The 22,041-nt window shown below is 44.5% G+C and overlaps 1 protein-coding gene across 1 annotated transcript in view; it reads right to left on the reverse strand.

The window, feature by feature from the left end:
• The window catches only part of LOC128685077 (protein draper-like), a 1,011,482-nt gene that overhangs the window by 421,217 nt on the left and 568,224 nt on the right, over positions 1-22,041 (reverse strand). Inside the window, exon 3 of the mRNA XM_070103144.1 lies at positions 9,625-9,718. The gene's annotated coding sequence lies outside the window, so the exon portion shown is untranslated. The remainder of the gene's footprint in view (positions 1-9,624; positions 9,719-22,041) is intronic.

The following is a 22,041-nucleotide window of genomic DNA, read 5'->3' on the forward strand; positions in this document are numbered from 1 at the left end:
GCACATCGTCTACATACATCCTCGTGCAGTGCAACAGCCTGGGGTTCCTTGTTGCACAAGCCAGGTTGAGTCATGCATTCCTTCTCCATTAATGTCTGTCCTGAGTCCCCTTTTTTGCTTACCTTGTTGCCCATTCGTCTACCATGCTCGCCTGCCTGCCTGCCTGCCTGCCTGCCTGCCTGCCTTCATGATTCCATGCCTGCCCTGCCTACATGACTGCATGTCTGCCCTGCCTGCCTGTCAGTCCTGCCTGCATGACTGCCTGCCTGCTTGCCCAGGCTGCCTGATTGACTGCCTACCTAACTCGTTACAGTGATTAATGCTAGCCTCGGTGAGTTGTAGCGGTAGTGAGATTCTCTGACGAAAGGAGTAATTACAGCCTCGATTCTTCATTCACTAATCGCGAGACAAACTAATTTTCCTGTCATTTGACGAGAACACGTCTCCCTGACGTAGTGTTATTAAAAGTGATAATTCTCTCGCTGTATGTTCTCTAGCGCCTCGGTTCTCAACCGGTGGGTCGTGGACCCCCTAATAACAATGATGATAATAATAAATGATAATAATAATGATAATAATAATAATAATACAGCAAAACTGACAGGTTGAGTCCCTCACACACACACACACACATACACACACACACACACACACACACACACACACACACGCTCTAGTGCCAGAGCTACGGGGATTGTCCTACGAAGAAAGGTTGAGGGAAATCGGCTTGACGACACTGGAGGACAGGAGGGTCAGGGGAGACATGATAACGACATATAAAATACTGCGCGGAATAGACAAGGTGGACAAAGACGGGATGTTCCAGAGAAGGGACACAGACACAAGAGGTCACAATTGGAAGTTGAAGACTCAGATGAATCAAAGGGATGTTAGGAAGTATTTCTTCAGTCATAGAGTAGTCAGGCCGTGGAATAGCCTAGAAAGTGATGTAGTGGAGGCAGGAACCATACATAGTTTTAAGGCGAGGTATGATAGAGCTCATGGGGCAGGGAGAGAGAGGACCTAGTAGCAATCAGCGAAGAGGCGGGGCCAGGAGCTGTGACTCGACCCCTGCAACCACAAATAGGTGAGTACAAATAGGTGAGTACACACACACACACACATACGTGTGTGTGTGTGTGTGTGTGTGTGTGTGTGTGTGTGTGTGTGTGTGTGTGTGTGTGTGTGTGTATGCAGGAAATACACTTAAGAAAATTGAAAAAACTAAATTTTCTGAAGTGTGTTTGTATATTCATGTGTACAGGGATCCCCATATACACAAGCACTTGCTAAATTACGTCCCTCAATTTTCCTAAACACTTTTTCCTGTTCTAAGTGAAACGGGAGTTTATTATATATATATATGGTGTATATAGTGTGTGTATACGGTGTATATACTGTGGATAAAGTGTGTATACATGTTATATATATTTTTGTTGTAAATATGGTATATATGGGCCGCGTTTCAGCTCCTGGCCCCGCCTTTCTGCTGGCCGTTACTTGGTTCACTCTGCCTGTAGCTTGAGCCCTGTCATACCTATTCTTAAAGCTGTGTATGGATCCTGCCTCTACCACTTCGCTAAGTCGTGCCACTTCCTGACAACTCTAAAACTGAAGAAGTGTTTTCTGACATCCCTGTGACTCACCTGCGCTTGTAGCCTCCAGCTGTGCCCTTGTGTACCTGAGGTCCGCCTCTCGAACATATTCTCCCTGTCCACCCTATTACTTCTCAGTAATGTTGTACGTCATTGCCATGTCTCCCCTGGTCCTTCCGTCCTCTCAAGTTTAACTCCTGTAGCTCCTCATAGCTCCTGGACTAGCCTCGTTGCAAACCTTTTCACTTGTCCCAACTTCTCGACATATTTATCACACGTTGGTTCAATTTTGTGGCACTGAAAATTCCAAGATGGTCCTGGCAGATGCCGCACAGTGTCGCGAACGCCTCCTTGTTAACGTTCCTGCAAGCTGTCCTCGAAATTCGCTATCCTCGCGTTCCCTGCCGAGGTTATTGGTTAATATGGGCCTGGGGTGAGGTGCTTGGCGCTATGCTCACCCCTGATACCCATCACTCTCAGCGAAGGCTGCAGCCATGGTCCTCCCGTACTCTGTTTCCGGTCGTCTTTGCGGCGAAGAATTCTAGTAGTCACTTGTCAGACCAACCCAGCAGCCTCCACATGTTCTTCTGTGTCTCCTGGTCTACTCTTGCATCTATCTCCCTCATTAGGTACACAGCACTCTTGGTAGAGTTAATTAGCAGATTTAATTAGGCACTACACTTAGCAAATGCCACTTAAGTAGCCACTTAAAGATTGACGCCATTGTAAAACCACTTAAGTTACAAGGGTGGGCGGTGGGCGGTGGGCGATGGGCGGTGGGCGGTGGGTGGTGGGCGACGAAGATAATAATATTAGGATTACTTTGAAACACTGACAATACTGATAATGAGACACTGATAAGGGTAATTCCTGATACCAACGATTATAGTTGTTAGTAAGTGATAACACAGGTTACTGTGATGACTCGTAGCTGGTAAGAACACCAGAACTGTTTCTGTCACTCTACTGCTACTATTACTACTAGTACTGCTACTATTACTACTAGTACTGCTACTATTACTACTAGTACTGCTACTATTACTACTAGTACTGCTACTATTACTACTAGTACTGCTACTATTACTACTAGTACTGCTACTATTACTACTAGTACTGCTACTATTACTACTAGTACTGCTACTATTACTACTAGTACTGCTACTATTACTACTAGTACTGCTACTATTACTACTAGTACTGCTACTATTACTACTAGTACTGCTACTATTACTACTAGTACTGCTACTATTACTACTAGTACTGCTACTATTACTACTAGTACTGCTACTATTACTACTAGTACTACTCCTACCACCGACTTCTACTACTACTACCTGCTATTACTACTGCTACTAACACTACTGTTACCACTACTACTAATATTACTATGACTACTACTAATACTGCTATTATATACTACTACTACTATTACTACTACTACCTGACTCAAGAAATCGTAATGACACGATTGCAAACAAACCATACCCCCGGCCGGGATTGAACCCGCGGTCATAGAGTCTCAAAACTCCAGCCTGCTATTACTAGCACTACTACCTACTACTACTACTAGTACTGAGTACATAAAACACTGCGCTGCGCTACTCAGTAATACAGACATATACCAAAATTTCAATCAGAGATGCTGTAGGCTAAACCTTAACCATTAGCTTCATATCTGGGAATGATCTAAGATGTATATAAGGAACAATGCCGGAAGAGTGCAGCCTTGACCAAAATTTCAATGCTCCCTATACTACTTCCACTAATTCTACTACTACTACTACTACTACTACTACTACTACTACTACTACTACTACTGATGTTACTGCTGCAGTGTGCAGGCACTATACTTTCCACCTCCAGGAATCAAGTCCTGCTAACCAGTTTTCGTTAATCCTTTCTTATCCTTCAACAATATTCTCTCGCTCGCACTCCAACAGCACGTCAAACTCTTAAAATCACTTGTCTTCACTCGGCTCTAACAAGCTCACACAAGCCTGCTGGATGCTAAAGCCTCTGCCACTTCATACCTGCCTCAAACCTTTCCTGTGACCACCCCTACCCCTCCTTCCTTCGACCATACACCTCTCTAAATGCCAAGACCATCTCAGCAACCCATCCTCAGCCTCCTAAATCACACCTTCCCTAACAACGACCCATTTTAATTACTACGAACCAATTTCCGCAAAATATTCACATTACGTACAAACGCCTCCACTGCCTCGAGCCTCTTCCTCGCTGCATCGTTTAAAGCCCATGAGTAAACACTCTCATATAAGGATTTATACCATAACAGTGTTTCACATTTCTCCCGTTCTGAACTCTCCATACATCAGATCTGGTGTAGAGACCCAGCATCACCTAGGTAATCTAGACATATTCCTGCTATGCATGAAGTATTTCTGTAACTGTATTTATGTGTACCTATACCTCAAAGATCTTAATAACAAACACTACCCACTCACCTCTCTCTCTCTCTCTCTCTCTTTCTCCCTTTCTCTCTCTCTCTCCCTCCATGGTTAATGCCATACTTCGCCTTGTCTATGAAAGGCCCTACTGAAAACACTCTCTAGCAAACAGTAACTAAATTTTTGCCAAGCTAGGACGCTAGAATTACAAAAATTGCTACCCCAAGGAGGTTCAAGTGCCAGAATTATGAGCCCAAGAAGAAAAAATTCCAGCATTATGTTCTAAGGATGTTATAACCTCATAACTGTGACCCCGGGAAGCTATAACCCCATAACTGTGACCCCGGGAAGCTATAACCCCATAACTGTGACCCCGGGAAGCTATAACCCCATAACTGCAACCCCGGGAAGCTATAACTCCATAACTGTGACCCCGGGAAGCTATAACCCCATAACTGTGACTACAGGAGTCATTAAGTACAGAAATATGGCCAGAAAGCTATAACCCCAGAATTGCGAGCCCATGGGTTGTGGGTCATGGGTTGTGGGTTGTGAGGAAGAAGTTTTGATGACTTGGAGAGTCAGCTTGAAGGTTGGAGAAAATGATGGGGTTACCAGCATGGCATTTTATGAGTGAAGCGAGTGATGGGTTATGATGGGTGATGGTTGAGTGATGGGTGATGGCTGAGTGATGGGTGAGAGAGAGAGAGAGAGAGAGACTTTAAATACTTCTAAGAACCCTTCAGCCCCTCCAAGAACCACTGAACCCATCTAAGAACCCTTCAACCTCTCCAATAACCCCTCAAAACAACCAAGAATCTTCGGGCCCTCCAAGAACCTCTCTACCCCTCCAAGAACCCCTCAACCCCTTCCAAGAACTTCTCAACCCCCTCCAAGGACCTCTAAATCCTATCGAAGAACCTCTCAACCCTCTTCAAGAATCCCTGAACCCCTCCAAGACCCCCTGAACCCCTCTCAGAACCCCCTCTCCCTCCCAGAACCCCCTCTCCCCTGCAAGAACCCCTCACCCCCCAAGAACGTCTCCAACATGCAGGTCAGGTTGGCCCACTTCCTCTTACAACTTAAAAGTGGATTAATTTTGGCTAGAGCCACTTGGGCTAAGTTATCCACCCCACTCCACACACACACACACAGTGAACCGACAGTGAAGAGGCTGGGCCAGGAGCTGTGACTCGACCTCTGCAACCACAACTAGGTGAGTACACACACACACATACACAAACACGTACACGAGTATCGTGTGAGTCTAGGAAATGAGGCCACGAGACGAGATTCGACCTTCGTAAGCACAAGTACGTGAGTACAAACACACGAGCAGAGTGTAGAGACGAGGGGATGCACAGAGTACAACCCTAGCTCTCAGGGGGAGTAGTGTTTTCTGTACCCGACGAATACAGCTGCATAGCATCAGCCTCAAGGCTATGTTGCTGACATCCACAGCTGCACAGCATCAGCCTCAAGGCTATGTTGCTGACATCCACAGCTGCATAGCATCAGCCTCAAGGCTATGTGCCAAGATAAACAATCAAGCTGACAGTCTGCACAAGGAAAAGCTTTCAGTGCAGACACTTGAAGCACCATGCGCACTCACAGCTAAAATTCCCGAGTCACTTTCTCTATATATCGTTTACGACTTAAATTTTCTATTACGGGCGAGTGCTGAGGGAGGTGGACACGCAAGTGCTCACTCACGACACTCGTCTTCACTCTTCTCTAGTTGCTGGTAGACACTTGGCGTCTTACGTCTCCACTCTTCTCTAGTTGCTGGTAGACACTTGGCGTCTTACGTCTCCACTCTTCTCTAGTTGCTGGTAGACACTTGGCGTCTTACGTCTCCACTCTTCTCTAGTTGCTGGTAGACACTTGGCGTCTTACGTCTCCACTCTTCTCTAGTTGCTGGTAGACACTTGGAGTCTTACGTCTCCACTCTTCTCTAGTTGCTGGTAGACACTTGGCGTCTTACGTCTCCACTCTTCTCTAGTTGCTGGTAGACACTTGGCGTCTTACGTCTCCACTCTTCTCTAGTTGCTGGTAGACACTTGGCGTCTTACGTCTCCACTCTTCTCTAGTTGCTGGTAGACACTTGGCGTCTTACGTCTCCACTCTTCTCTAGTTGCTGGTAGACACTTGGAGTCTTACGTCTCCACTCTTCTCTAGTTGCTGGTAGACACTTGGCGTCTTACGTCTCCACTCTTCTCTAGTTGCTGGTAGACACTTGGAGTCTTACGTCTCCACTCTTCTCTAGTTGCTGGTAGACACTTGGAGTCTTACGTCTCCACTCTTCTCTAGTTGCTGGTAGACACTTGGCGTCTTACGTCTCCACTCTTCTCTAGTTGCTGGTAGACACTTGGAGTCTTACGTCTCCACTCTTCTCTAGTTGCTGGTAGACACTTGGCGTCTTACGTCTCCACTCTTCTCTAGTTGCTGGTAGACACTTGGCGTCTTACGTCTCCACTCTTCTCTAGTTGCTGGTAGACACTTGGCGTCTTACGTCTCCACTCTTCTCTAGTTGCTGGTAGACACTTGGAGTCTTACGTCTCCACTCTTCTCTAGTTGCTGGTAGACACTTGGAGTCTTACGTCTCCACTCTTCTCTAGTTGCTGGTAGACACTTGGCGTCTTACGTCTCCACTCTTCTCTAGTTGCTGGTAGACACTTGGAGTCTTACGTCTCCACTCTTCTCTAGTTGCTGGTAGACACTTGGAGTCTTACGTCTCCACTCTTCTCTAGTTGCTGGTAGACACTTGGAGTCTTACGTCTCCACTCTTCTCTAGTTGCTGGTAGACACTTGGAGTCTTACGTCTCCACTCTTCTCTAGTTGCTGGTAGACACTTGGCGTCTTACGTCTCCACTCTTCTCTAGTTGCTGGTAGACACTTGGAGTCTTACGTCTCCACTCTTCTCTAGTTGCTGGTAGACACTTGGCGTCTTACGTCTCCACTCTTCTCTAGTTGCTGGTAGACACTTGGAGTCTTACGTCTCCACTCTTCTCTAGTTGCTGGTAGACACTTGGCGTCTTACGTCTCCACTCTCCTCTAGTTGCTGGTAGACACTTGGAGTCTTACGTCTCCACTCTTCTCTAGTTGCTGGTAGACACTTGGAGTCTTACGTCTCCACTCTTCTCTAGTTGCTGGTAGACACTTGGCGTCTTACGTCTCCACTCTTCTCTAGTTGCTGGTAGACACTTGGAGTCTTACGTCTCCACTCTTCTCTAGTTGCTGATAGACACTTGGCGTCTTATGTCTCCACTCTCCTCTAGTTGCTGGTAGACACTTGGCGTCTTACGTCTCCACTCTTCTCTAGTTGCTGGTAGACACTTGGCGTCTTACTACGACAAGATGAGTTTGATCCAGGAGTAAGTTTATTCAGGTGCGGGTACGCACCTGAATAAATTATCATTCACAGTAACATGTGCAAAACAACCACGAAGGGGGGGTACTGATTGATAGCTCTAGGCTTTTCGTGTTGCAATCACCACATCATGAGGAGCTTGCAATGAAATGAATAGAAAGTCCAGGCAGATCCGCTCAAGGGAACGGATCTACCTGGACTTCCTATTCATTTCTGCAACATTGCAAGCTCCTGATGATGTGCTGATTGCAACACGAAAGACCTAGACCTATCATTGAATTCCCCCCGTGTGTTTTTTTTTTTTTTACATCTTGCATCGCGTGGTAAAGATTATTGCAAAATAGTAACATATTTTTTTTATTAGCACATCGACCGTTTTCTCCAAAAAACAAAGGTCAGACAAAGTGGCATATTTCCACTGGAGTCCTTGTATCGGGAGGTGTGTTAAGAGAACTGCACAGACTTGCTAGGTCTTAGGCAATGCGCTAGCAGGCGTATGTGTGTGAGTGTGAGTGTGTGCGTGTGTGTGTAATCACCTAGTTGTGGTTGCAGGGGTCGAGTCATACCTCCTGGCCCCTGCCTCTTCACTGGTCGCTACTGGGTCACTCTCCCTGAACCATGAGCATTATTATACCTCTGTGTGTGTGTGTGTGTGTGTGTGTGTGTGTGTGTGTGTGTGTGTGTGTGTGTGTGTGTGTGTGTGTGTGTGTGTGTGTGTGTGTGTGTGTGTATGTGTGTGTGAAGAACAATAAGGCACAATACCGTGACTGGAACAATACACAAATAACCCGCACATAGGAGAAAGGAGCTTACGACGACGCTTCGGTCCGACTTGAACTCTTTACAAAATCACACTGTGTGCTGTGTGTTAGTGTGGTTCCTCTCAGCTCTATCAGCACCACTGGGGGTCAGGCTTCCCTTACACTGCTGGGGGTGGTCAGGTCTTCCCAGCAGCACTGGGGGGTCAAATATCCCATACAACGCTGGGGTCAGGTCCCTCCCAGCACCACAACATCTGAAGAATCAACTCCAGACCTCGAGTTCCTTGAAAATAAAGAGGGCAGCCAGTACGGCCACTCAGGACCCTGAGTGCAACACCACATTTAACACGCGCTTTTTAACGCCCAGAAATCTTCCGAAGCTCGTTGCTTTTACCCCGACGATGGTAATTTTAGCAGGCTCTTGGCGGAAAGTGAGGCGCTCATTACCTCACACAAGGGCGGAAAGTGCTCATGAAGGCAATGTTGTGGACTGTTGAAGTAACCAATGAAGACTGCACTAGACCAATAGAAACCAAGAGAATGTTTAAAATATATATATTATATATATATATATATATATATATATATATATATATATATATATATATATATATATATATATATATATATATATATATATATATATATATATATATATATATATATATATATATATATATATATATATATATATATATTGGTATTTTGGAGAGATATATTGTGTATTTTTATACGTATATGCTTCTAAACTGTTGTATTCTGAGCACCTCTACAAAAACAGTGATAATGTGTGAGTGTGGTGAAAGTGTTGAATGATGATGAAAGTATTTTCCTTTTTGGGGATTTTCTTTCTCTTTGGGTCACCCTGCCTCGGTGGGAGACGGCCGACTTGTTTAAAAAAAAAATATATATATATATATACATATATATATATATCGTGCCGAATAGGTAAAACTTGAGATTATGGTTTAAACAGCAACGCTCTTCTTACCGAATAAGACAAGTGAAAATTTGTGTATGCAATAATTTCGAAAAAATCATTCCGAACCTAACGAAAAAAATATATATCATTGTGTTTATTATTAAATTATTGGAAACTTATTCAAAATATATTTAGTTGGATTAAGCTAAATTAAATTACGCTTGTTATAATAAGGTTAGGTCAGTTTTCTAAGGTTCTTTTGGTACAAAATTATTAATTTTTACATTTAAATAAATGAAAAATATATATCTTTAAACGTATATGAGAAAATTTTAGAAAGGACTTAATTTTAAATGAGCTCTTGTTAATTGACCAGTTTTACCTATTCGGCACGACATACTGGCCCACGGCTTGGCATGGGCCAGAAGGCTGTAGTGTTTCTTCCTTCTTATGTCCTGATGTATAATTACAACTCAACCAAAAAATGAAGACCAAGAAAAGACTATATTTTCTTTGCGTCTGAGAGGAAATGCTCTGAGAGTTTAAGTGACACGAATATAACACTTACACTGTGGAGTGAAGGACCTGGCTTGTACCTGCTGCCTCAACCTGCCGCCTCAACCTGCTGCTGCTCAGCCTGCTGCCTCAACACACCAGACAACCTGTAAGGAGTGAAGGAATGTGAAACGCCAAGCAATTGTGGTAAATAAGATGTCCATCTTGCCATAAGCAGACGGAGGATCGAGCTTACATCACTCCCTAAGCTTGTCGTTTTACAAAACAATGGGGTTGTACTATTAAAGATGGGAAGGAAGACAAGTGGGAGGGAGGGAGGGAGGGGAGATTGGAAGGACAGATGGAATGGAAGGCAGGACAGAAGGAAGATAGGTGGGAAGCGAGACATACACACGGGCACAGATACTCAGAGGAGCTGAGACTCGACCCCTGCAGTAATATATAGGTGAGTATATGTAGGTTAGCACACACACATACACACACACATACACACACACACACACACACACACACACACACACACACACACACACACACACACACACATGATCACCACCATAACTAACACTCAGTACACCTGCCGGCTGACCCACATAGTTGTACAAACAAGTCAATAATGTTTGGTCTACATATTCTAATCTTGTCTCTTATTTCATATATTGTTCCCTGTCTCTCATATATTGTTCCCTGTCTCTCATATATTGTTCCCTGTCTCTCATATATTGTTCCCTGTCTCTCATATATTGTTCCCTGTCTCTCATATGCTGTTCCCTATCATCATATTGACTTCTCTGTATCTATCCGCTCTAAAGAATCCTCTTCTATTCCCTACCTCTACCAGTTTTCCTATCCCCTTCTGCCTATTCTCAGTTCACCGCCACCACCACCACCTCCTACCAACAGAAGCCTTCCCCCTCCTCCTTGTTCTTCATCTCCCTCCGTCCCAAGATGGCCGGGAAGACAGTAAACAGCGACAAGAGCTCAACCTCCACTCTTCATGCGTCTTAAAACCTCTGGAATATGCAGCAGCCTCAGGTAAACACATAACTTACAGCTTTATTATGGAGAAAGAGAGAGAGAGAGAGAGAGAGAGAGAGAGAGAGAGAGAGAGAGAGAGAGAGAGAGAGAGAGAGAGAGAGAGAGAGAGAGGGAAAGAACTCAGAGTTTGACTGTTTTATGAGTGTTTATACCTTAAAGAAGATAGGGGAGTTAAGTATAAGCAACTACTGTTAGAAAGGTGGGCCAGGGAGAGTAGAGGTGACGAGGAGGTAGAGAAGGTGCGGGGTAGATTTAACTGTTAGAATGTGCGGCAGGAGAGTGAGGTTATAGGAGGGTGGGTGCAGGAAGGAAGAGGAGTGATTGGTGGAATGACGAGGTAAAAAAGATGGTAAGGGAGAAAATGTTGGCATATGAAAAGTTTCTATAATATAGAAGTAATATAAAAGGCGAAGAGTGTATGGAGAACACAAGAGAGGGGTAAAACGTGCAGAAGGAGAGATAATGAGAAAGTGAGAGAAGTTTTGGAGTGAGATCAATAATACACACACATACACACACACACACACACACACACACATATATATATATATATATATATATATATATATATATATATATATATATATATATATATATATATATATATATATATATATATATATATATATATATATATATATATATATATATATATATATATAATAACGGCCAATAATATTTTAGTAATATTTAAGTAGTAGTGAAGTGGTAATCAAACAGTTAAAGTGTTAAAGTTGATGTTGATGATGTTGTAATAGATGGTAACTTGTAACCGGCTCATTCAGCGTTATAAAATGTAGGTTAACGGCTTCCTTGGTGACTTGATTTATGGACAGCTGCTCTGCCTCACTTACCCGGTCAATGATGATTAATGGGCAGCTCCAGAAAATTGGGTAATTGTATAATGGAGACTGATTACAATATTAATTAAGACTTTCCCTTCAGCGATTATTATCGCTGTTTATATTAATATTCCATTTTCTGAAACACACATACACACACACACACACACACACACACACACACACACACACACACACACACACACACACACACACACACACACATACACACACACACACACACACACACACACACTTGAAAACTGAGAAACTGGGAAAACTGGGAAAACCTGGAGCCACATGGGGGTCCCGAAACATGGAGAGCCAAGATGATGGATGTGGTACTTGAAAACCTCATGCATCAACATGTCAGGGACACAACCAGAGAGAGAGGGGAGGATGAGCCAGCAAGACTGGATCTTGTGTTCACCCTGAGCAGTTCAGACATTGAGGACATCACTTATGAGAGGCCCCTTGGAGCTAGCGATCATGTGGTTCTGAGTTTTGACTATATAGTAGAGTTACAAGTGGAGAAGGTAACAGGAACTGAAGGGGACAGGCCAAACTATAAAAGGGGGGACTACACAGGTATGAGAAACTTCCTGCAGGAGGTTCAGTGGGACAGAGAAATGGTAGGAAAATCAGTAAACGAGATGATGGAATATGTGGCAACAAAGTGCAAGGAGGCAGAGGAAAGTTTTGTTCCCAAGGGAAACAGAAATAATAGGAAGACCAAAACGAGTCCTTGGTTTACCCGAAGGTGTAGGGAGGCAAAAACTAAGTGCAACAGAGAATGGAAAAGGTACAGGAGGCATAGGACCCAGGAAAACAAGGAGATTAGTAGAAGAGCCAGAAACGAGTATGCACAGATAAGGAGGGAGGCCCAGCGACAGTATGAAAACGACATAGCATCGAAAGTCAAATCTGACCCGAAACTGCTGTATAGCCACATTAGGAGGAAGACAACAGTCAAGGACCAGGTGATAAGGCTGAGGAAAGAAGGTGGAGAACTCACAAGAAACGATCAAGAGGTATGTGAGGAGCTAAACAAGAGATTTAAGGAAGTATTTACAGTAGAGACAGGAAGGACTCTGGGGGGACAGACCAGACGGGGACACCAGCAAGGAATACACCAACAAGTGTTGGACGACATACATACAGATGAGGAGGAGGTGAAGAAACTGCTAAGGGACATCGATACCTCAAAGGCAATGGGACCAGACAACATCTCCCCGTGGGTCCTTAGAGAGGGAGCAGATATATTGTGCGTGCCACTTACCACAATCTTCAACACATCCCTGGAAACTGGGCAACTACCTGAGGTATGGAAGACGGCAAATGTAGTTCCCATTTTTAAAAAAGGAGACAGAAAAGAGGCACTAAACTATAGACCTGTGTCATTGACGTGTATAGTATGCAAAATTATGGAGAAGATTATCAGGAGGAGAGTGGTGGAGCACCTGGAACGGAACAGGAGTATAAATGCCAACCAGCACGGATTCACGGAAGGCAAATCCTGTGTCACAAACCTTCTGGAGTTTTATGATAAAATAACAGAAGTAAGACAAGAGAGAGAGGGGTGGGTTGATTGCATCTTCTTGGACTGCAAGAAGGCCTTTGACACAGTTCCTCACAAGAGATTAGTGCAGAAGCTAGAGCACCAGGCGCATATAACAGGAAGGGCACTGCAATGGATCAGAGAATACCTGACAGGGAGGCAACAACGAGTCATGGTACGTAATGATGTATCACAGTGGGCACCTGTGACGAGCGGGGTCCCACAGGGGTCGGTCCTAGGACCAGTGCTATTTTTGGTATATGTGAACGACATGACGGAAGGGTTAGACTCAGAAGTGTCCCTGTTTGCAGATGATGTGAAGTTAATGAGGAGAATTAAATCTGATGAGGACCAGGCAGGACTTCAAAGAGACCTGGACAGACTGGACACCTGGTCCAGCAAATGGCTTCTCGAATTTAATCCTGCCAAATGCAAAGTCATGAAGATGGGGGAGGGGCACAGAAGACCACAGACAGAGTATAGGCTAGGTGGCCAAAGACTGCAAACCTCACTCAAGGAGAAAGATCTTGGGGTGAGTATAACACCGAGCATGTCTCCGGAAGCACACATCAATCAGATAACTGCTGCAGCATATGGGCGCCTGGCAAACCTGAGAACAGCATTCCGATACCTTAGTAAGGAATCATTCAAGACACTGTACACCGTGTATGTCAGGCCCATACTGGAGTATGCAGCACCTGTTTGGAACCCGCACTTGATAAAGCACGTCAAGAAACTAGAGAAAGTACAAAGGTTTGCGACAAGGTTAGTTCCAGAGCTAAGGGGAATGTCCTATGAGGAAAGATTAAGGGAAATCGGCCTGACCACACTGGAGGACAGGAGGGTCAGGGGAGACATGATAACGACATATAAAATACTGCGTGGAATAGACAAGGTGGACAAAGACAGGATGTTCCAGGGAGGGGACACAGAAACAAGAGGCCACAATTGGAAGTTGAAGACACAAATGAGTCAGAGAGATAGTAGGAAGTATTTCTTCAGTCATAGAGTTGTAAGGCAGTGGAATAGCCTAGAAAATGACGTAGTGGAGGCAGGAACCATACACAGTTTTAAGACGAGGTTTGATAAAGCTCATGGAGCGGGGAGAGAGAGGGCCTAGTAGCAACCGGTGAAGAGGCGGGGCCAGGAGCTAGGACTCGACCCCTGCAACCACAAATAGGTGAGTACAAATAGGTGAGTACACACACACACACACACACACACACATACACACACATACACACACACACACACACACACACACACACACACACACACACACACACACACACTCACACACACACACACACACACACACACACACCTTGTATGGTGGGAGACCCATTTTGTGTTGTGGGAGACCCACCTTAGGTAGGTAACTTGCAGTGTATGTTGAAAATGGTATAAAATACCGAGAAGTTGCACATATACCTTACTTATCAACTTGCAATGTACGGTATAGCTTCCTTCAGTATATAATCTACACTTACATTCTGTAATGCTGGTAACATCCAGGTTAAAATGGTAGATAGAATGAGGATAGATGGAGAGAGGAAGAGACAAACGGATAGATGTACCTCTCACCAGTTTCAAGGGCTTTCCTTTCCCCTCGTCCTGTAATGAGGTCAGGCTTTCCTGTTGACTGCCTAGTCAACCAGGCTGTTTGTACTAGCGGTCTGCTAGCCCCACATCGCCATCACAACCCGGCTCATCCAGCACTTGCAGCAAGGTGTTCAGAGTTTTGAAAAATGCCATCATCGTTCCGGCAATATTTCTGATATCTACTGGTAGTATATTGAAGAGTCTCGGGTCCACGCATGTTGACATAGTGTTCTCTAATTATTCCCCTGGCTTCCCTGCTCTTCACTTTTATTTCTCCCTCTCTTTCATGTCTCTCACTCCAGTAAGTTATGACAATGTGCTGTTAGGGACTTGCATCCAGGTATATGTTAAGAGGCATCTCCTCCCCCGTTCCTGAAAAAAAAATCCAAATCCTGTGAAACAAACACACACATACACACACACACACACACACACACACGTACTCATATACAACAGGCCTAGTGTCTAATCGACATGTGCCTTGGACAAAATGGTAACACACACACACACACACACACACACACACACACACACACACACACACACACACACACACACACACACACACACACACACACACACACACACACACACACACACACACACACACATTTCAATCATGTTCATTTAATTTTCCCTGTTTTTTTTCTTTGTTTTAAATATGTTTATTGCAATATGTTGCACAAAATATATTTCCACATGGCCCAGACTCCACTGTTTTTGTTTCTTTATTGAGAGTCTTTCAACAGAACCTTAAATGTAAACGTCGTCAAGTATTTATTTTTGGTTACAAGACAATGCTGCAATTACAAGGTAATGTTGCAGAGTTACAAGACAATGTTGCAGAGTTACAAGACAATGTTGCAGAGTTACAAGACAATGTTGCAGAGTTACAAGACAATGTTGCAGAGTTACAAGACAATGTTGCAGTTACAAGACAATGTTGCAGAGTTACAAGACAATGTTGCAGAGTTACAAGACAATGTTGCAGCGTTACAAGACAATGTTGCAGAGTTACAAGACAATGTTGCAGAGTTACAAGACAATGTTGCAGAGTTACAAGACAATATTGCAGAGTTACAAGACAATGTTGCAGAGATACAAGACAATGTTGCAGAGTTACAAGAGAATGTTGCAGAGTTACAAGACAATGTTGCAGAGTTACAAGACAATGTTGCAGAGTTACAAGACAATGTTGCAGAGTTACAAGACAATGTTGCAGAGTTACAAGACAATGTTGCAGAGTTATAAGACAATGTTGCAGAGTTACAAGACAATGTTGCAGAGTTACAAGACAATGTTGCAGAGTTACAAGACAATGTTGCAGAGTTACAAGACAATGTTGCAGAGTTACAAAACAATGTTGCAGAGTTACAAGACAATGTTGCAGAGTTACAAGACAATGTTGCAGAGTTACAAGACAACGGTGCAGAGTTACAAGACAATGTTGCAGAGTTACAAGACAATGTTGCAGAGTTACAAGACAATGTTGCAGAGTTACAAGACAATGTTGCAGAGTTACAAGACAATGTTGCAGAGTTACAAGACAATGTTGCAGAGTTACAAGACAATGTTGCAGAGTTACAAGACAATGTTGCAGAGTTACAAGACAATGTTGCAGAGTTACAAGACAATGTTGCAGAGTTACAAGACAATGTTGCAGAGTTACAAGACAATGTTGCAGAGTTACAAGACAATGTTGCAGTGCTGCACAAGTCTCCTTCAACTTGTGGGTTATCTACACCATGAACATTAATATACCGTCCGCTGACAAATTAGTCCAGTGTAGTATTAGCTTCTTTCACAGGACAGTCGACGATGCCCGAGTTCTATGGGAACGGATAAAAGTCAAGGGAATTGTCTGGAAAGTTACCATGGTAACAGCCTATTTTGCCACTGAAAAAATGAATTGCTCCTATGGTAACTGCTGCAATGGTAGTAGTTACCATGGTAACAGTTACCATAGAAACGGCTCCAACTTTCACCCCTCTGGAACCTCCTTATGAAATTCCGAGCGGCCCGACGAAATCGGATATCAAGTGTCTTGAGAAAAAAATAGTTAATATAACGCAGTGAGTGGATCAGTTCCCGTCGTATGATTGGTGGAGCTCTCAGTGACACGCTGGTGCCTCCAAGAACAGTTTCAGTTTAAAAGAAGCACTACAGAGATAAGAGTTTCAAGAAACACATTCAAAGGGAGCTTAAAAAGGTCTTTCTCCTTTATATCTGGGACGCTTATAGACAAGAGTCCATCAAAGATGGCATCACATCGTTACGAGGAAGAGCAGTGCACTTAAAATTTGGCCCGACTGTGAGACTACCGTACCTGGAAAATGGTTTGTTCCACAACGTTGGAGAAGATCCCATGGAGACCCAGTGTTCTCCAGGTGGTCTATACATCTCCAGCGCTGATGGGAAGATAACCCAGCACTGGGAACGAGGCAAAACCTGGATGGAGAGTTCTACCAGGAGGACGCCAACACATTCTTCATGCTCTGAAGATAAGTCATTCAACTATTTTGGTGAAGACTTTCGACTCATGTTGTGATCATTCTTATCCATCATTTTTCTCCTTGTAAAGCCGCATCTGTTACCAGCTGCGAAGCTCCTGCCAGCTACGGCACTGGGAGGCATCAATGCATTATGAACATCAAGAGCATTACTGAAACTTGGGGTAGAATACTATGTATTAGCCGTCCTGTTTTGGCTGCAGTCACTGGTTGTGACCTCAGCCTCTGGCCTGACTGGCCGTTCAAAACGGCTTTGTTTCAAAGCCTTGCAGAAGTATCCTGATGATATCAATGAGAAAGGGAGCAGTATAAATGAAATAAAGATGATGTGATCAGTCCATCAACCTTGGAGAAAAAATATTCGAGGTGGTCAGTCCCTCAGTCTAGAGAAGAGTTCAGTTAACCACCTCAGGAAGCAGTTGTTTTGCCAGCAAAATCGAATATAGTGATTATACTACCGAAGCGGAATGCTCCGTCCCACCACTATCAAAGGCCTCTACCAGGCCAGCATCTGGGTACCAACCCACGATCCACTAGTCAATGAACCAGACGCCCTGTCTGCCTGCGTCGTTGGAAAAGAGTTAAAGGGAAGCTTGTTCCAGAGTAGACTACTGTCCCATAAGTTGCAGTGGTGTGACAGCTGCTTCTAAAGTATGGTTGTCGAAAACCATGGAGTCAATCTTGCAGCCGCAACAAAACAAGGCTACCCTGCACAACCCGCTGCATATAACCGTGCAAAACTCTTCAACTTTCAGTACTGTATTGTTATGACTGCGTCTGCTACAATAATGACAGCTTCAATTGCTACTAAAATTATGAAGAGCCTCTTTCCTTTTCTGTAGAACTTTAATACAGTCTTACTCTTCTCCACCTCATTTTAAGATGGCCATTTTTGGTCTCATTTGAAAGCTAATAAAATGATGCAAAATATTTCCCATATGGCTGATTATAATAAATTTTTCGAAATTTTTACGGTACAAATATCTCGTACGAGCTTCAGGTATCTTAAAAAAAAATAATGGTGAAGTCAGATTCCCAATGCCTTAAAATATATAACTTGTTGAATCATCCATGTCTGTAGCTTATGTAGTTGTTGATATATGCATGGTAATGTGAGCATGTGATTTTAATAGGCCTGTGTGGTTTCAGGGGGGGGATGTCCTTTGGAAACAGTAAGGAGTTTTTTCCTTGCTCCTTTCCCTTTCGGGATAGACTGACCACGAGCCAAGGACTCTGGACAACACCCAGGGCGGACTCTTAACACACTCTCTGAGGCACATTACTGAGTCAAGCCTCTTAAAGCATTCCTCTCTTCCTTCTTTCCTCCCTCCCTATGTTCCTCTCTGTACCAGTTCCCTTTCTTTCCATTTCTCCCTCTACCCATCCCTCTCTTTTCCTCTCCGCCCTTATTTCACCAACAAATGCGTTTAGGTAAATGCATTCTCCTTCACCACCCTCCCTCCCTCCCTCCCTCCCTCCCTCCTTCTCCCCTGTCCAGACTCTTTTGAGGTGATTGTTGTGCAGCTCTCAGAATTTCCACACCAACTCTCATCAACAATGAACCCTAGCAATCCCAAGCTGCCTGCCTACCCAACAATCGATCACAATTTACACGTGGAGGTCACTCGTACGAGAGTGGAGGCGAAACTGGGTGGAGGGAAGACTGGAGACTGGGTGGAGGAGGGGGGACTGGAGAGAGACTGAGTGTGAAGGGAAGGGAGTCACAGTAGGAGGAGACTGGGTTGAGAAGAAGAGAATTAGAGGAAATACAACGAAGATTATGGAAAAAAAAGAGAGGAAAAGAACAACGAGGATGAGAAGACAACAGGAAGAACAAAAAAAGAGAAGTAGGGACTAAGAGAGCTAAGAACCCCCCCCCCCCACTTCCAGTAACTCTTTTTCTCACAGCGTCCAGATTGTTACAGTGCTAGAACTGCAAATCTAGAGTTCTAGAGGAGCTGTCAGTTCGAGCGAGAAGAATTACCAGTACTGTTAAAAACCACGCACTTACAAACCCAGCATCCTCTACCGTATGGCCTTCTCTACTTTTCTCTCCCCAGTTGTGACTTGACAATGGTCCAGGAGGGACAGAAACGTCGTCATAAGTGTTCCAGCCATGGTATTGTTACTTTTTGTTTAGCAATAACAGTAGAATTACCCACAATAATGTTAGGTGAAGGGACACTGATGCAACTAATGTGACATTTTTGTGGCAATGTTTCGCTCTCCAGGAGCGAAACGTTGCTACAAAAAATGTCACATTAGTTGCATCAGTGCCCATTTACCTAATATTTTTAGTAATCGTTGCCAAACCAGAATGCTGACTCATGCAATACGGCCAGAATAGAAACATCAGACTATAAGAGGAAAGGTGTCTGGCTACAGTGACAAATCAAAGACTGACAGAATATTTTGATGGAGAATAGAATTGTTCTTACAAAACAGTAAAGGACCCCCCTCCAAATGCAGGCCTACTGCAGCCAGTAGGCATGCAGCAGCAGCGTAGCTCCTTGACGAGACGTTGGTCAGTGCTGGAAAGTGAGGTGACCCTGCCTAGTCCATCATGTCTTTTCTCACGTCATTTCTTCGTATGAGTTCCATTGGTTTGGGAAGCTGCCTTCTGAGAGATGGTGTTGGAGGTCCTCGGAGGAGCGTCTCCTGGACACCTTCGTAGGATGTGTGCATGTGTGGTTGTTGAGATGAACAGCACACACACCTGCCTGGATACTGTGTGCTTAGCGTCCGTATGTGTCCTCAGGATTCCAGCAGCTAGCTGGCCAGCAGCTATCCTGCAGGCCGGGCCAACAGCTAGCCTGCATGCCGGGCCAGCAGCTATCGTGTAGGCCGGCCCAGCAGCTAGCCTGCAGGTCGGGCTAGAAGCTAGCCTGCAGGCCGGGCCAGCAACTATCGTACAGGCCGGGCCAGCAGCTATCATGCAGGCCGGGCCAGCAGCCAGCCTGCTGGTCGGGCTAGCAGACCAAGGCTGGAACAAGCCTCACCAATACACACCAGTCCTGCCTTTGTCGGCCTGGGTTAAGCAACTTAAAGGGGAGAAGAGGCAAGGCCGCCTCGGTAAGCCAATACATCAGCCACGAGCTGCGTGAGGACGTGCACGTGCGTGGGGGCGTGCATGTGCATGGGGGGCGTGCACATTTCAGTCAAAGGGAGAGTACTACCTGGTCTCCCAGGTGGTGCTCTGACCACTTGATTCTATCTTCATAACCCTACATTGCACGGGGGTCGAACTCCAAATGCCTTATTGTTCACACACAGAGAGAGAGAGAGAGAGAGAGAGAGAGAGAGAGAGAGAGAGAGAGAGAGAGAGAGAGAGAGAGAGAGAGAGAGAGAGAGAGAGAGAGAAAATACAACAGTAGTATTCGGTTATTGTCACATCCGCCCGCATGTCTGACCGATGCTGTCACTGTCCTTCCCACACTCTTTGTCTCTATTTGTGTCTGTCTGTCTGTCTGTCTGTCTGTCTGTCTGTCTGTCTGTCTGTCTGTCTGTTTGTCTGTCTGTCTACCTCTCTCTCTCTCTCTCTCTCCCTCCTCTTCTCAAGCCTCTCTACGTCTCTTCTTTCCCCCTCTCTTACTCTTTCCTCCCACTGATCCACTGGGTTATCAGCACCCGTCGACGTCCTTCATTAATATCAGTAAATGAATGAAAATTTTCCCGAATGTAGAAGTGGGGAGTTAGAGAGAGAGAGACAGAGAGAGAGAGAGAGAGAGAGAGAGAGAGAGAGAGAGAGAGAGAGAGAGAGAGAGAGAGAGAGAGAGAGAGAGAAGAGAGTGGGAAGGCCTGTGGTGCTGGGCTGCACAACTATGTATCTGTCAGTCTGAGCTGGAATACTTCGGTAGGCCTATGAAGATATCTGAGTGGTTCTAGGCACACGGGGTAAAAAGTTCCTGAAGTGCACACGCTGGACTCCGAGAAGCTATCACCAACAGCCTCTTTGATCATACCATGAACCATCAGACTGGACTACTTCGTCTTCTCGTTCTCTGTCTTGGCTCTCGCTATATAATGTTTGTTAAGACACAGGACAAGTGTCTCCTGACGAGGGTTTTAGTAATATGATGACTCCCAGCTGGAGCCTTTGGTCATCTGACCGAGGCCTTCCGCTGGCTTACCCCTCCACCCCTTTAAAAAATTATGGTTACGATTATAACCATTTCTTATATAGCGGCTTTCGCTAGCTACCCGCCGTCTTATATACAGGTGTTTCAAAATGGACCCAATTTCAGCATATACTGCTTAGAGATTGGATCCATCTCTTTGAAATTGGTCTGAGACACTCCCACGACAGGGAGCCAAGGCCAGGCCACCTCTTGGAAAAGGCCCGGGCTGGGCCATTATACCGGTGAATCTACAACAACATAGAAACCCCTCTGTCTGTCATCACCTCCCAGCGTATCACCCTCTGTCTTTCAGACTATGTTGACCAATCCTAGTGATTGTTACATCTCATTTTACCTCTGCCATCCGAGCGGCTAGTTTACTGTGCACTCACAGCTCATCCTGTGAGCGGCAGCGCAAAACTCAGGATTACAGAGGTCACAATGGGTCTTTGTCTGACCTCGCTGGCCTTTGTTACATCATTAAAAATAATATTAATCGTTTCAGATTTTACAAATACTTATATAGTTAATGTAATCTAATATAATCTACAAAAAAAAAAAATTGATATTTAACTACCACTAAAAAAATTGTGGGTTATAATTAGGTTGAAAATTCCTTAAAAACAGTTCATGTGTCTGATCGACACTAAATGTGGATACAATAAGATTTTTATATATTTTATCATTATAATGAAGTGTTTGGATGTTTGGACATTCTAAGATATAATGTTCCAGTGTATGACCCTGTCTGTGTCCACACACTTTGTATTGTTAGTGGTGGCAGTGATAGTGGTAGTAGTA

This window comes from Cherax quadricarinatus, chromosome 5 (genome assembly GCF_038502225.1).
Source record: "Cherax quadricarinatus isolate ZL_2023a chromosome 5, ASM3850222v1, whole genome shotgun sequence".
Classification (NCBI taxonomy): domain Eukaryota; kingdom Metazoa; phylum Arthropoda; class Malacostraca; order Decapoda; family Parastacidae; genus Cherax; species Cherax quadricarinatus.